The sequence below is a fragment of the Pogoniulus pusillus genome, chromosome 9 (genome assembly GCF_015220805.1).
Source record: "Pogoniulus pusillus isolate bPogPus1 chromosome 9, bPogPus1.pri, whole genome shotgun sequence".
NCBI lineage: Eukaryota > Metazoa > Chordata > Aves > Piciformes > Lybiidae > Pogoniulus > Pogoniulus pusillus.
In genome coordinates, this window is record NC_087272.1 from 7283409 (window position 1) to 7299214 (window position 15806).

Consider the following 15806-nt stretch of genomic DNA (forward strand, 5'->3'; position numbering starts at 1 on the left):
GAGGCTGCCCGCATGTTTCCTGGCACAGCAAGCAATGCTCACATCCATTTGATTAGGGCTGTGCTCAGGGTTTTTAGCGCCTAGGGGCCCCCTAAAGCTGTCATGCTTCATTTATGGGAGTGTGCATTTCGAGCAGCATTTCAGCACTCATTCCTTCCCTGCATAAAGCATCCTCACCAAAAGCTCTCCTTTACCACCACAGCTCTGACTTAAAGCTGAGCTCCCCATGAAGAACCTCCTAGAAGCAGCTCTCCCATGGGCAGAGCCTCTTTGGCAAGAGGCAGCAGAATCCATGGGCACTGCTGGACTGGGGCTGAGCTCCCCCCACTCCTGGGCCTCCCTAGAGGACAAGCAATTCATCTTAGCCCTTCTTGGCAAATCACTCCTGTGGCCACACAGCGTGAGCCACCCGTTCAGGCTGAACCCTGGCCATGTATTATCTGGGCAGCTCACCCCCTCAGCTGGCTCTGCTTCCCAGGAAGCATCTCCCACCAGCTGCCACTGTAGCAAAGGCTACACAGGATAGGTGACAAAACCTTACATCTTCTCACCACCCAACAAAATTAAGAGCATAGCTGCTGCTGCACTTGTGTTTATTGCACTGCAGTGCCAGTTGCTCCAGCAGCAAACTGAGGGTGCCAGCTGCCTGGGGGCAGCTGCTTGCCTTGATGCAGTGTTGGTCCAGGGAGCGCAAGGCCAGACCTGATGGAATTGCTCCACTGCACTAATTGGGATCTATTTTTCTCTTGGTCTTCCTCTTTTTCTCTTCATAAATTTGTGTTATGGTGACAAGGGCAGGAGAGGAAAGGGGAGGGAGGAAGGGAAGAAATGGAAAGGAGCCAAAATGCACAGTGTATTTTTTTTAAGAAGCCAAAAGTAGAGTCAGAATAACAAATCTAATCTCCAGCCCAGCACAGCCTCGTAACATTTACACGTCCGCACATATGACAGGCAAGTGCAGATGCTCTGGTACATGGTGGCACTGATAAGCTTGACAGACCAGGACAGCCAACCTCTAGGCTTGGCAGCTGCTGCTCTTCCCAAGAAAGCTGGGAGCTGGCCAGCCACATTTGATGATCCTGTAAGATAGTCCTCATTGCACATTTCACCAGGGATGCTCATCTCCTGTGATGATTCACCCACCCCAGGGGCTCTTTTCCTGCCTTCTCCCCAGCTCCTGGCAAAGGTTTTGGACAGCACAGCCTACAGCAGCCTGCTACCTAGTCCCCATGGCCATTGGTGCCTCTGGTACCCTGCTTAGCCACAATTACAGAATCATTCAGGTTAGAAAAGACCTTTAAGATCTTAAGTCCAAAGTCAACCCAACACCATCATGGCCTTTGAACCACGTCCCAGAGTGCCATGTCTACATGTGTTTTGAACACCTTGTTCCAATGCCTGACCATTCTTTCCTAATATCCAACCTAAGCCTCCTCTGGCACAAGTGGGGCCATTCCCTCTTGTTCTATCACTTCTTATTTGGGAGAAGAGATAAACACCCATGTCACCATGACCTCCTTTCAGACAGTTGTAGAGAGCAAGAAGGTCTGCCTTCAGCCTCCTCCAGGCTAAGAAACTCCAGTTCGCTCAGCTGCTCCTCACAAGACCTGTTCTCTGGGCCCTTCACCAGCTTCATTGCCCTTCTTTTGATATGCCCCAGCACTTCAATGTCTTTCTTGTAGTGAGTGTCCAAAGTGTGGCCTCACCAGTGCCAAGTACAGGGAGACAATCACTTCCTTAGTCCTGCTAGCCACACTATTTCTGATGCAGGCCAGGATGCTGTTGGCCTTCTTGGCCACCTAGGCACATGCTGGGACAGGCTCAGCCAACTCTGGACCGGAATCTCCAGGTCCTTTTCTGCTGGGCAACTTTTCAGCCACTCTGCTCCAATCCTGGAGCATTCTTGGGGTCGTTGTGATTCAAGGGTAGGACCCTGTAGAGCCTTTCTACCCTCAAGCAGATCACTCTCACCCAGTTTAGTGTCATCTGCAAACTTGCTGAGGGAGTGTTCAATCCCCTCATCTAGACCATTGATAAAGATATTAAACTTGCCCCAAAACTGAGCCATGGGGAACACCAGCCACCAACTGAGTCTAACTCTGTTCATCACCAGTCTTCAGGCCTGGCCATCCATTCAGCTTTTACCCAGTGAAATGATCTACAGGAACACAGCAGGGGTGGGATTAGGCACAGGCACATCTCTGGCAAGGTCACATGTGGAGTGGCTACGCTCCTTGGGACAATCCTCTCCAGCAGAAGTGGCAAAAGCACACGTGGTAATGACAGCATTTCAGGAAAAGAGAATTCAAGATACAAACTTCATGTTCTGGTCTAAGAAAGCAAATGAGAAGCATCTGCCAGTGCAAGCTTCCCATTCCCATTTCCCACAGGTGCAGCCTGCCACTCCCCAGCCACCTCCTCCCTCCTCTGCAGGCAGAAGCAGGTGAAAGCAATCAAGACTCTGCAACTACAGCAACATAAGAAAAATGCCAACCTACCACAGCCACCAAGACTGTTTTCACACAGCTCTGCATTCCAGGCTATGCCACTTCAGTGCTTAGAGCCTATGTTAAGGGTCACTGAGACTTGGCACAGTTCAGTGCACCTATCAGAGTGAGCACAAACACTTGACCAGCAGCAATGGCCAAGTGCAGCATCCCTGGGTTCTGAAAGTCACACAAGTTTTGCCTTCTGCAGCAGGGCAGAAGCAGGCTCGAGTTCTGCAGGTGTGGTTGTGGCAGCAGAAGGCACTCAGACACAAAAACAAAGAACAACTTGGAGAGAGAGCAAGGGGGGGAAAAAAAAACAAACAACAAACAGTTCCCTTTCATAAAACTGACATCAGGAACTCCAATGCTCACTTTAAGTGTAAGAGATTTGAAGAAGCAGTGACAACCACAGGAGTAAGAACCACGGTGCTGCATACCCCACATCTCACACAGATTGCCGCCAAGTCGGTGGCAAGGTGACATATCACAGGGACAGCAACATCGACTTAAGGTAATAATTAATGAATTATTACTGACAATTGGGGGAAAAAATAAAACCCCAGCCACTTATACAAATGAAACTTGGCTTCTGGAGTTTCTGCTGGTAATAAATATTTAAACACTTCTCTTGTTTTAACATAAAGCAGAAGAGAAACGCAGCAGCTGCGGCGGGAGCGGCGATGCGTCAGAACAGTGAGGAGAGTCGCATCAAAACGCGACAGCAACTCATGCCCAAGTGGTGGGGAGCAGGGAGGGGGCTGCGGCAAGCCCCAGCACAGCTCCACCAGGGCATCACCAGCGCCTTGAGGAGAGTTCTTTAAGCAACGATCCCAGGTATCGCTGGTGATTTTCAGACGACCCCAAGGCAGAAACCGCAGCAAAAGTCCAGGTGGCACATATGATGTGTGAGCATCTCACCTGCTGGTTTGCCGGGGCATGATACAGCACTGGTGGGGAGCTGGTTGCACAGGACTGCCACTGTACTGGGAGCCACAACCACCCACCTGGCTTGCCTAGTGGCTGTGCTTTCCATCCTATACAGAGCTACATAATCATTGGACTTGGTGACCTTAAAGGTCATTTCCAACCAAAACAACTGTACAATTCCATGTTTTGTGCTAAGGGGGTGCCCACCCAAAAAGCACTAACCCATTTCAGCTGCCTTCAAGCCTCCCTGGAGAACCAGCCTGGTTCTCCTCACATAGCACTGCAGAATGAGTGCCCTTCTCACTCCCTCCTTCACTCCTAGCAAAATCAAGTGGCAACACCTGCAGCTCACAGTGCCTAAAGTGCTTATTACAAGACCACACCTGCGGCAGTTTGTAGCTTTAGTCAGACCTTTAATTCTGCAGGCTGAAAGCTTCCAGGCGAGGTGTCTGCCTTGAGCTCAGTGCCTGCCTTCAGCTACCTGTGTGTTCAAAGTCCTAGTAAAGCTAACCCAGCTGTTCCCAAGAAAATAATTAGGAAAAAGCTAGCTAGGGCATGGCTTATTCTAGCCTTTTCTGCAGAACCTGCAGCTCCGGCAGGGGAAAGTTTAGGACATGCCAGTGATGAATCAAACACATGTCTTATTCTATGCCCCTTAGAAGTCCCCATACATTTTAGCTAGCAATAGCATTTTAGGACAGAAGTAGCCTATGTACTCACTGCTAACCTTGCAGTCTGCACCACCTTCCTGCCGCTGCCATGCTGGCGAGGTGAAAAGTTCAGCATCGACTGCTCCAGCCTAACACCCCCCTCCACTTCCCCACGGAAACTGCTGGTGCAGACGTGTCATGGAGGGTAGCAGAAGCCCCTAACAGGTCCATGTTGTGCAAGTTTTAGTGCCTCACATTGAAGGCCAAACCATCGCAAAGAAACCAGAACAATCCTTCAGTCCCATGAGAGAATGCCTCGTCGAGATAAAAGGTAAACATTGGCCACTGTTTTGGTCAGGGGGAACGGCAGTTCTCAGTGTGAGAAATACAAAGAACCATATGTTTGATCCGATCAATTCGTGGCAAGAGGTCACAGACAAGGAGGAAGGGGGGTGTGAATAAAACTGCATTCCTGCTTGCACCACCATCTCAATAAGCTTAAAGATAAGAGTCATTAGATTGGCAAAGGAGGGAGGCATGTGGAAGAGACAGTCCTTTGCATATTTAAATGGAAACGCATTCCTCCTGGTGCCACCTTTCCTGTAGGAGCAAACAGACGAACCAGGACTTTGAAGTTCATGAGGAAGACACTTAAGCAAGACCCCTTACTTCATCAAAGATTACCAGAGGGACCACCGGATGAAAGGAGACCTGTGTGGAAGAGACATCTCACACTCCTAAGAACTGATAAAGAAAACCCAACCTTTTCTTAGAACTTAGGGTATAAAAAGAGAAAGCTGAAGCCAGAGGGGGTGCGTGGGGGTAGAGCAGAGTCTCTCCTCGCACCCAGGCCTGTGCATTGCTTGATTCCTGCAACTTTATTAAAGCCTTAACTTGCGTGAACACCAGTTTGTGCCTGTTACTTATGGCACCAGGCCCGCTCAGCACCTGCTGTGGGCCCAGCTTGGGGTGGTCTGGGAAGTTGTTTTGGTAGACATTGTCCAAGTGTGCAGGTTAATGATAATTTGTACCAATCTGTAAGAATGACGTCAAAATTACCTGAAATGCTCGGGCACATTACAAAACAGTGTGCCTGCCCGGATCGGGAGCCTTTCGCCTGCTTTCTCCTGCTCGCTCGCCTGCCTGCCTGGCTCCGGCTCCAGATCGGCCTGCTCCAACGCAAAGGCGGCCGCGGGCGAACCGCCCGCGTGGGCCCGATCCTGACAGAGGCAGGGACACGGCCCCAAGCTTCGAACCCAGCCGAGCCGAGCGGCCTAACAGCGAGTGGAGCAACGGACTCTTTTACCCAAGGACTGAACCACTTCAAAGGCTCAGAAAACTCTAGAAATCACAGACTCTCCTTATTTGCCGTTTTCTGAAGTGTTGAATCACAGAATCATAGAATCAACCAGGCTGAAAGAGACCTCCAAGATCATCCAGTCCAACCTAGCACCCAGCCCTAGCCAGTCAACCAGACCATGGCACTAAATGCCTCAGCCAGGCTTTGCTTGAAGACCCCCAGGGACGGTGCCTCCACCACCTCCCTGGGCAGCCCATTCCAATGCCAATCACTCTCTCTGGGAAGAACTTCCTCCTAATATTCAGCCTAGACCTCCCCTGGCACAACTTGAGACTGTGTCCCCTTGGCAGGTGGCAGAAGAGGCCACCCCCCACCTGGCTACAACCTCCCTTCAGGTAGTTGTAGACAGTAATAAGATCCCCCCCTGAGCCTCCTCTTCTGCAGGCTGCACACCCCCAGCTCCCTCAGCCTCTCCTCATAGGGTTTGTGCTCCAGGCCCCTCACCAGCTTTGTTGCCCTTCTCTGGACACCTTCCAGCACCTCAATGTTACTCTGCAGCCTCATATCAAAGAACTCAGGTGGGGGATCTAGTTTCGGGAGGGGGATGTCCGTGTCCGAGCACTAAACCACTCAATCTTTACAAGTTAGCCTCGCGTGCTTTCCCCATAAGTCTCCTAAACTACCTTGCACGACAAGACGGAAGAGCAGCAGCCCCAGAGTGCTGCTACCTTCCCACCCTCACCACTTGCTGGGGTGCTGCCCCACACCCCACGCACCCTACCTAGCTTGCAAGTACTCCAGGCTCAGGGAGCTCAGGCCTCGGCAGCTGCACCTCCGCTGCTTTCCTGCAATGTCAACCATGCCACTGGGATCCAGAGGGCAGGAGCCATGGCAGCTGCCTCAGTTGCTTCCCTCCAGGGAACTGAGGAGTTAAGGGAAAGAAATACTGGGGAAGAGGAAAAGGGGAGTAGAGGGGGAAGGAAGGAGTTAAAGGCAAGAAATAGAGGGGAAGGGAAGAAGGGGAAAGAAGGGGGAAGGGTTTTCCCTCTGCCTGCCCTGGAGAGCTTCACTTTTCCCTGGTTTCTCTCAGCTGCCACAGTTCTAGCTTAAGTTATTGGAGTAAGATGTGCTGGGTCACAACAGCAAAGGGAAAAAAATCAGCTAATAATCTTGCTCTTGCAATCTCTTCGTGGTGAGATTGCCTTGGGATCATCCTCACCTTATAAAACTCACTCTTTCCAGCAGAACTAGGAAATGAAAGGCAGAGGCCAGACTGGTGCCACCACCCCTCCCCCCCCCCCCAGGATCTCTGGCTAGGACAGCTGCACCTCTGATGGGTTCAGTGCATACAAAGGCTGGGGCCCGCCTAGCCCAGCCTCACAGTTCCGTGATATTTGATCTCACTGCTTGTACTCAAGGCCTGAAAGCTGACAACGCATTAGCACCTCTGCTCTTTGGCGAGATTAAGACCACCTGTGTGCCCTAGGCTTCCAGAGGGCTGAAAAAACCCACAGTTTCTATGCTGAATGCTTATAGCATGCATCAGAATGACACATGGAAAGGCTGGTGACTTCTTTACATCAGAGGACTACACGCAGTTGCACACAGGTGTCAGGCCAACCTGTTTCTAGCCTTGCTGTCCCTCCCTGCAATAATGTTAGCCCACCTCAGTGGTCTCCTTGAAGAGACCATTTAGTGTTACCAGTTACCGGCAGCTTACTCATCTACTGAGGTGCCTTAAACAACAAGCTGAGAATTCACAGTATCACCAAGGTTGGAAGAGACCTCACAGATCATCAAGTCCAACCCTTTACCACAGAGCTCAAGGCCAGACCATGGCACCAAGTGCCACGTCCAATCCTGCCTTGCACAGCCCCAGGGACGGCGACTCCACCACCTCCCTGGGCAGCCCATTCCAGTGTCCAATGACTCTCTCAGGGAAGAACTTTCTCCTCACCTCCAGCCTAAATCTCCCCTGGCGTACCCCTCCTGTTCACTACACTAACAGCGCTCCCAAGCTGCTTGAGTTTGAGCTAGCCATCGGAGAAAGAAAATACCTCTACTACCTGCAGAGCCGCTCCTGCTGGGACTTCTGCTGCGCATCGTAGGTGGGCATGCAGCACCGGACTCCAGGAGCATGGGAAGATGCTGGCCCCGGACCTGTGTCTGCTGCGAGGTGGCCTGCACGGACACACGGACTGCGCGGCCAGAGCAAGTGCGCCATGCTGGAGGCAAATGCTCCGCTTAATTGGTCTCAGCTGGAGGCTGCTGCGTGCGCCCGAGCCTGTTTAAGGAGGCAGGTCCGCACGTGGAAAGACACCGCACTAACCAATGACCGAAAAGCCCTGCTTGCCCTTCCCAGCCCTAAACCCTGAACGTTTTACTTTAGAGGAGGCTCTCCCTGTCGATAAAACCAACTCAAGAGTAAGGTGCTGCTGTTGGTATTTCCAGGTTTACTTCTGATAGCACCCAAAGAGATAAGTTTTGTACATTCATGGCTCCATTTTTTGTCTTAAAAAAGAGGGAAGAAATAACACAAGGGAACTCTTTATCCAGTTCAAATCCAAGTTTATTAGCCTGTAAAAGTCTGTTTCCACACAGTAATCATGAGAAATGAATGAATGTTTATGGAGCATAGCATAAAAATAGACCAAGTCAGCCATAGGTTAGAGTTTTATGATTGCTCACAAAAATTAATCAGCAGATCACATGGCATTGCATCAAAAAGGCAAATCAGGCCTAGGAATGTAAACAATCAGGATAAAAAGGCAAAACAAGCAAGAGCAGAATATCAGAAAGCAGTAATTAGTTCATTGCTCCTAATGTGGGTGACGGATTTCTTTAGATCAGGTTATTTACCCACTAATTCTCCCCAGCCAGGTTGAAAGCCAGTTGTTGTAATTTTGCACTAAACAGTACATTCTTGGTCAACGTATCAGCTCGACAAATCCACTATCAGTCTTTTAAGTATGACTGCTAAAATGTAGGCACAGAAGAGACTAGGTATACTCAACAGCAGGCTACATCTCCTAAAGCTGGTGGCCTCACAGAGGAGAAAACAGAAGCTAAGGTGAAACACATAGGTCAGCAAATAGTAGTCACTAACCAAAGCTGTCGACCTTCTCTCCTCTTAAAAACTCTCCAGCATGCTATCTGCTCACTCCTCTCCTAGGCATGGCAAACCTGATATCCTGGAAGTAGAAAGCGTGTTGGATGTGCAGCACAAACTCTGTATGTGACATGTACCAGGGAGGAGGCAGAGGGCACTTCCCCTGCTGGGTCCTGTTTCCTTTGGGTTAGATCTTCTGTAGCATTGTGTGTATGCTATTGCCAAGCTGATGTATTGATGTTACTCATAAGCTACAGGCAATGCAGAGAAGACCTGCATTAGGTGACCTGGGTAAGCAACAGGGGCTCTTCTCTCGGTCTTTGCCAAGGAAAATGTCTAGCCAAAAAGAGATGTATTGCTTCTAACACTTTGGAGTTACCTGAAGTATGGGGGGTTTAGTATTATTAACTCTGTAAAGAGAATAGATTCAAGGAGTAAGGGAGGAAAAGTGTTTTCTTCTCAAACGTAGGATGCCTACACACATAGTGAACCACGCTAGGAAGACCTGCACTGAATAATTCATTTGGGCTGTGGCTGACAACATAACACCTAGAAACCCTTCTGCAAGAACTCTGCTGAAATGTTTCTAGCAAAGATCCTTGACTCAGGGCCTTACGCAGACCAGCAAACCTGCAGCTACAGTGCCTTCTCTTAGGGAGAGGTCGTACTACACTAAGAAATACTTTCCAAGTTTATTGGGAAATTAACCTGTTACAGCTAATTTCTAAAGCCCCATTTTTTTCAGGGAGTCAGCAGTAGCACAACAAACTACCCCTGCTTGTTAAATTGAAAATAATGTGGCAATCCTTCACAGTCATTCCAAAAGTTCAAAGAGTAATGGAAATAATTCCCAGATATCGCAGCTTCTTCAGGCTGCCTTGCAAGTTTAACAATGTGATGCCCACATTTCCTTCATTCTGCCTACTTTAGGCAAAGCTGCCTTGCTGAAGGATCCAGGTACCCAGCCAAGCCTGTCCATCCTCAAAAAACAAACATCAAACAAACACAAAGCTACAGTGGGAGCAGATCCAAACATCTTTGCTGATGCTGAACTTCACTTCTTTTTTTTCTCCTCAGACAGTTCCACTGGTCCCAAATTTCACTCTGTGTTCCATAGTTGCTACTAAAAAGATGGATTTCTTATCTTTAGGGATTTTAGGGCTGTTTAGGGCCCACCACACCCTGGTGACTGAGTAGATCCTTAGAGCAAAGTAAGGTAGAACTTACAACCTATATAATATCCTCCAATTTCACGAGCTATCTAGTAAAGCTGGAGGTGTTGAAGTAAAGCCTGGATGAGGCACTTAGTGCCATGGTCTAGTTGACTGGCTAGGGCTGGGGGATAGGTTGGACTGGATGATCTTAGGGGTCTCTTCCAACCTGGCTGATTCTATGATTCTGTGACTAGAGCCTCCCCAAAGGCACGCTGCCCTGTATCACTAGACCGCTTGCAATTTCAAACTTGTCCCTTGGAAAAATAGAAGAGAGGATTGAAATGGCTGGTGGCAAAACCAAACCGAGTCCAGCATAGCCTAGAAGAATTGAGCTTTCACACAAAGGGGTATTTTCCTTCCTTTGAATAGGCTCAGTGATGAGTTTGCTAGTTTGGCATTTGAAAAATTACCTGCTTGTTGTCTGGGGTTTTTAAAAGACTTTTCCCCACCCCCCTTGTTTTTTTTTAATGAAATAAAAAAAGAAAAGCTATAAAAAGCCAGAGGTAGTTTTAAACTGCAAGGTTCATATCTGGGGCGAGTATCTCTGTGGAGCTGAGGGACGTTTTTCATTCAGACTTCTATAAAACAATACTCGAGGGGGAAAATGTTGAAAGAGAAAGCATTAAAGGAATAGGAACTCGGAGACCTCTTCCCACTTCCCAATCGACCGCCTCGTGAAATGCCTGTATTTCCTCCCTATGAATTCTATATTTAATCCAGAGAGATCACTGACTACACCTGAGCAGCCTGGCAGCCTCTTTCCTCCTCTTCAAACACATCTCAAGATTCACTCTCGGCATTGTCTAATGAGCAGTCTACATCTCCCAAGAACATATAGCCTTACAGATTTTGATGAGACAAACAGGATCAGTGGAAAATCCACCTCCATTCCTTTCACTTTTCTGGCTTTCTTTGAAAAAACAAAGGATACACAAAGGCTTTCCCTGGAAAATCAGATGGCATTGAAGGAGTCTTACAGACCAAAGGATCTACCTCATGTTTCAAATCCTTTGATAACCCTCTTTTGGCACCTAAGAGCAGATATTCTGTTTATTAAAGGAATTATTTTTGCAAGGAAACAACATTCCAAATTTCACCAAAACCAGGTGAGGAGCTGCTGCCGGCAGAGTCGTGAACTTTTCCACTTATAAGAAATTGCCTTAATGTCGGCAAGTAGCAGGGGGAAATAAAATGGCAAGAGGAAACTGTTTTCTTTACTAGGTGTAGTTTATGAGGCAGGTAAAGAGCAGAAGTTTGAAATGTGAAACAATAGAACAAAAGAGGAGATTATTATTGCCTTTCTCTCCCAAACCATATTTGCAATCTCAAATGCTCCAACAGCAACAGGGCGCTCGGATCTCAGAACTGTTTGTTGCAAGAGTTACAGACAAGATTTCACCTTTGAATGCAAAAGCCTTTCACCTTCTTGCAAAGCTAACTGGTAATTCATCACATCATCCTCACTAGTCCACTCTTTTTATACAACAGAGGTCTGCATTAAAGGGTTTCTGAAGGGCTTTTCTGCAAAGGGTCTTGCTCCTACTTCACTAACCTTTCAGTAGCCTCAAAACCTCAATGTAATATTCCCAGTCTTTAAAAAAAAAGCAGCATTCTTTTCTGTTCTAAAAAACCCAGAGCACAATGTTACCTTCAGGTACACAACTTATGGGGGTTTTGATTGCCAACTGAGAAGAAATTAGTCTTGTAGCTATTGCACCGCCGCTTCATAAGCATTCATTCCCATACACAAGACTGAGGTCAGCATTTGAACCTCCTCACTCATTTTCAGGATTCCTTTCTTTTTTTTTTTTTTATAAAGGAAGTTTTCTTTGTTTCATATCCCACAAACAAAACCTGTTTATGGAAAAAGAGAGATATTTTGAATACTAAAGTCCTTTATTCAACAACACAGAAATATCACAAAAAAACAACTTTACTGGGCAAATTGAATGTTTTTTATACAGCTTTGTACATGCCCCATAAGTGATTTTTTTTTTCATAAATACACTGTTTTCCAAAACTTTTTTGTTTGTTTGTTTCCATAATTGCACAAGCATACATACACCTTACACAAATATCTATTAGAAAATTTAATAGATAACTGCACAGCTCAGAAATAGGAGAACACTGTGAAAGGAGTACATTTCTGTGGCCCGTGTTTCTGAAAACAGGGGGAAAAAAAAGCAAAACCAAAACAAACCCTCCCTAGTTCCCTGCAGTTGTGAAAATGGAGTAGTTTCTACCATAGGAGCTGTCTTTTACTCACTAAGAATACAGTAGAGCTCAGCATGAAACTGCCAAATTTAATAAACCAAAATCTGAAACATTTAGCTGTTACATGAGAACCCACTGTTTGATATCACTATGCATCTAACCATGATCAAAGACCCACTACTGCTTTTTGCTGAATGCATTCGACCCTGAACGCTGTGTTCGTTTAACTACTTTCTTTCTTCGTTATTTGATTACAGATATAAGCCCATTTCAAGACTTTATGTTCATTAACATTTATTGTAGGACGTAGAGACCAGGGGTTCTGTACAAAAGGGAGTATTTTCCCTCGTAGGGAGGATCTGTTGTGAACTGACAGGACGGGTACGTGCGCCTCCCTTTCCCTATGTTTACCCGGGGCATGTCAAAAATGCTTCCATTAGGTTTAGTGTTCACACCTAGAAGATGGCAAAAGAATGTTCAGCCTTTTTTTTTTTTTCCCCTCTATTTTTTTAATTTATTACTATTTTTTTGCATTCCAAGAACAAAAGAGAGAGAGAGGACTACAAAATTTTCACACTGGAGAACGGCATTGGACCTTGCGAAAAAGACAGATTCGGTAATCGCAACTTGACAATAATCTGACTGACAAAGGTGTATAAACAGGGGTTGGGGTGGGTGGAGGAGTGTAGGGCTGCGGTGGAGAGAGACAGGCCAGAAAAAGGGTTACCTTCTTCAAACATCACTAATTAAAATGCTCTATGCATACTACATCACATAAATACTGCTTCAGCAAAATCTCAAAATCTGATGGTACAAAGGAACGACATCCAAGATGAAAACTGTATGGGTAAGTCAAAGAAAAAAACCCAACTCTTGCTCATTTTCAATAACTAACAGGTTTGCTTGCTTAACAGTTCTGAATTGACAGGTAAAACACCACGATTACAATTTACAGACCCATCAGTTCTTTAAAACAAAACAACAGAACGAGAAATGAAACCACACAAGACATGCAACGTTAGGGCATTAGACAGTAAGTACATCACTATGAATATCTTTGTACACCTAATGTAGCCTGAAATTAATGTTGCCTCTGCTTCTGTAAAAAGCAATCACAGTTTTCCAAAAAGCAAGGCAAGCTTACCACCCAGATGTGCAAATAAGGCTTCAGTTTGTAAATCAATCAGCATTTTGGTAGAGAAGACCTTACAGAGCTTGAATTGGTCTAGTGGTCAGTAACAGAGGCCCTAACCTAAAAGTCTCCAACACAAAGTAAATCCATACACAGCTGCTTATACAAATGGATGTAAAGCTCACTGAATGGGTATCAGATGAGTGTTCAACTGAGGATCTCTTACAAACTGTAAGAGGGGCACTATGATAGAAGCATTTCAAGTGTGACATTCCATCTCTGTATGTGATGCCATACAACGCAAAGACATAGACACATGCACCGACCCTAAGTCGAGGACGCAGCTCTAAGCCCAGCCCACCCATGCTCTTCCAGTTACCCTGGATCTCCCATGCTCTGCTTGGCCCTGTTGACACACACATGGGATCTCAGGAGGTTTCTAGTCCTCTATCCCTTGGTCTTCACTTTCAGAGCCATTCCCAACACTCATCAGTCCTGTAAAACATCTCTCCCCTGCCAAAGTCAGCTTCTCCCCACACTACACAGGTCCCACATCACAGCGCTCCCAACCATCCCATGTGCTTCACCAAGGGAGCGTGACCAGGAGCTAAAGGCTGAAGAACTGAATGAAAAACAGAGAAAGTGCTGAAACAGGAGATGTGAACATGCTGTGTATAATTAACCAGTTATTTCTGGGCCCAGCACCTTCTCTGTGAAACTACTGCTAGTCCTATCTTGTACAAAATGAAAAAGCTACCAAATAGATGGCACAAGAGCATTTGCTTCCTTTGAAAGGATGGCCTTTTCACTCATGAGTAGCATGATGGAGCTAAGCAATAAAAAGCAATGACAACTGATAAAAAGGATCCCTAAGTTCAGTATCGTCCATAGTTTTTACAACACATGACTTACATCCCTGTCTGTGCTGCCTTTTTGAGGAGTAAGCATTTCCTCTGCACAGCTAAAGCAGGAAGAAGAAGAGCAGAGTATTCTTCTAGGGGGCCTAAGGGACCAGGCATTCAGCAAAGTCAAGATCAGTGGACCAAGAAACATGTGGGGAGAAGCAGTCTTTCTCTTTTGAACTTTGTTTTTTCAAGTACATTTTTATACTGCAAAAATATCCAGGCTCTCAAATGAACATGAGTGCAAGTGAGACCCAAACCAGTGCAACTGTTAAAACTAATTTATAACTGTGATGAGCTCCACTTGGACCAAAAATATGGCATTCCACTTCAGAAAATATTTACTCCATTGACTGAAAACGTTACATAAGGACTCATAGGCGAAGGGTAGTTGGACTGAGACATCATATATTTTTTTTTCTCCTAAGGTCTTGTACTCACTTCGTTTTGCATCCTAGAACAACTTTTAGACAGGCGACTGGTTTTGCACATCCGCTTATACTGGGTGCTCCACCTCAGAGCACAGTGAAAAGCGAGTCAAAACCCAGGGTTTTTTTGAGAGATGCCCCTCTGTAAAGCTCCTCTAGAAGCAACACAAGTGCACAAACCACTACTCTAATACAGTGCTTCAAAGATCAACTTTAAATGTTATATCTTCTCCTCTTACACCACCACAACGGAAGGTAATTGCTAGATGCATCACGATCTTTTTATCCTGGACAACTTGGCATCAAGTCTCTATGGAAGGGTGCGTGGCAAAACAGTGCTGCTGCTGCTGCTGCTGCTGCTGCTGCTGTTGCTGCTGCTGCTAAACAACTAGCAAAAGTAAGAGTTAAAGCTAGGATTTATTGCTCCGGGTTTAAGTCGCAGAACCACACCGCCGTGGACCAACCGGTTTTATCTCCATAGATGCTCAGACGTGATTGTCTCCTTGTGTCTAAACACACAAAATACAAGCGGCTATCTGTACAGTTTACAGTACTGAAACACAGAGATTTGAAAATGAAGTATAGATATGTTACTTTTCAAAGATACATGACTTTACAGCAGGGGTTTACCCAAACTTTTACTTGATTGCTTTTTTTTTTTTTTAAAACTTTTTTGTTTGTTTCTTTACAGTCACTTTAAAAATAGACAACAACTTCACTAGTATAGCTAAGTTACATCAAAGAAAGAATCAGTGTACTGAATGTGAAGATGCTGGCCAATTCCCCAGGCTCCCAGATTTTTGTCTTTTGCTTGCTTGGTTGTTGGGTTCTGGTTCGTTTGGTTTGTTTTGTTTGGGTTTGGTGGGTTGTTTTTTTTTTGAGGAAACCCCTATACATAAATGAAAATAGTATCTGAGTATAATCTTCAATGGTGGACTAAGCAGTTTCTTAAAACAAGACTTTAGCTTGCCATTCACTTCGGACTGCCTTGAAAATAAGATACACTACTGCTTAAAAGAACCATCGGAATGCTTCGGCGCTGGGAACAGGTGTTCTCTAAAAAAAAAGCAAGAAAACAAGTTAAGCTTTCTTTTGCGGCATTGGCATACTCCAGTTCTTCTAGTTGCTCTTTTCCTTTACATTTTAGGCACACTTTCAGTTACCTAGGAACCACACACGATGCCTTGCATGGCCTGCCAGTTCACAGAGACATCTTTTCTCCAAACACACACCATTTTCGGGTCACACGTGATACATGGTACTCAGTACCTAACACCCCTAACGTGCTGTCTCCTCCTTAGTTAGTTGAGCAAAGCAGTCATGGAAATGTAAATACTGCTAGGAGAAGGGTCTCCTGGAAAACACAGTACTTTTAGAAAGACCACACGGTTGTACCATGGCTTCTGCCTGTGCCTTGGCACGCTGGACGCACAGTTACAGC

The 15806-nt window shown here is 46.2% G+C and overlaps 1 protein-coding gene across 5 annotated transcripts in view; it reads right to left on the bottom strand.

Moving 5' to 3' along the window:
- Positions 1-15806, bottom strand: part of CXXC4 (CXXC finger protein 4) — a 159054-nt gene that overhangs the window by 86182 nt on the left and 57066 nt on the right. For 2 of the 5 annotated variants that reach the window (XR_010303305.1, XM_064148426.1), the window contains one exon: positions 7914-15421. The exons of 2 other annotated variants lie outside the window; for them this stretch is intronic. The gene's annotated coding sequence lies outside the window, so the exon portion shown is untranslated. Of the gene's footprint in view, positions 1-7432; positions 7522-7913; positions 15422-15806 lie in introns of those variants that run through there. One more of the 5 variants, XR_010303306.1, reaches the window with a different exon arrangement.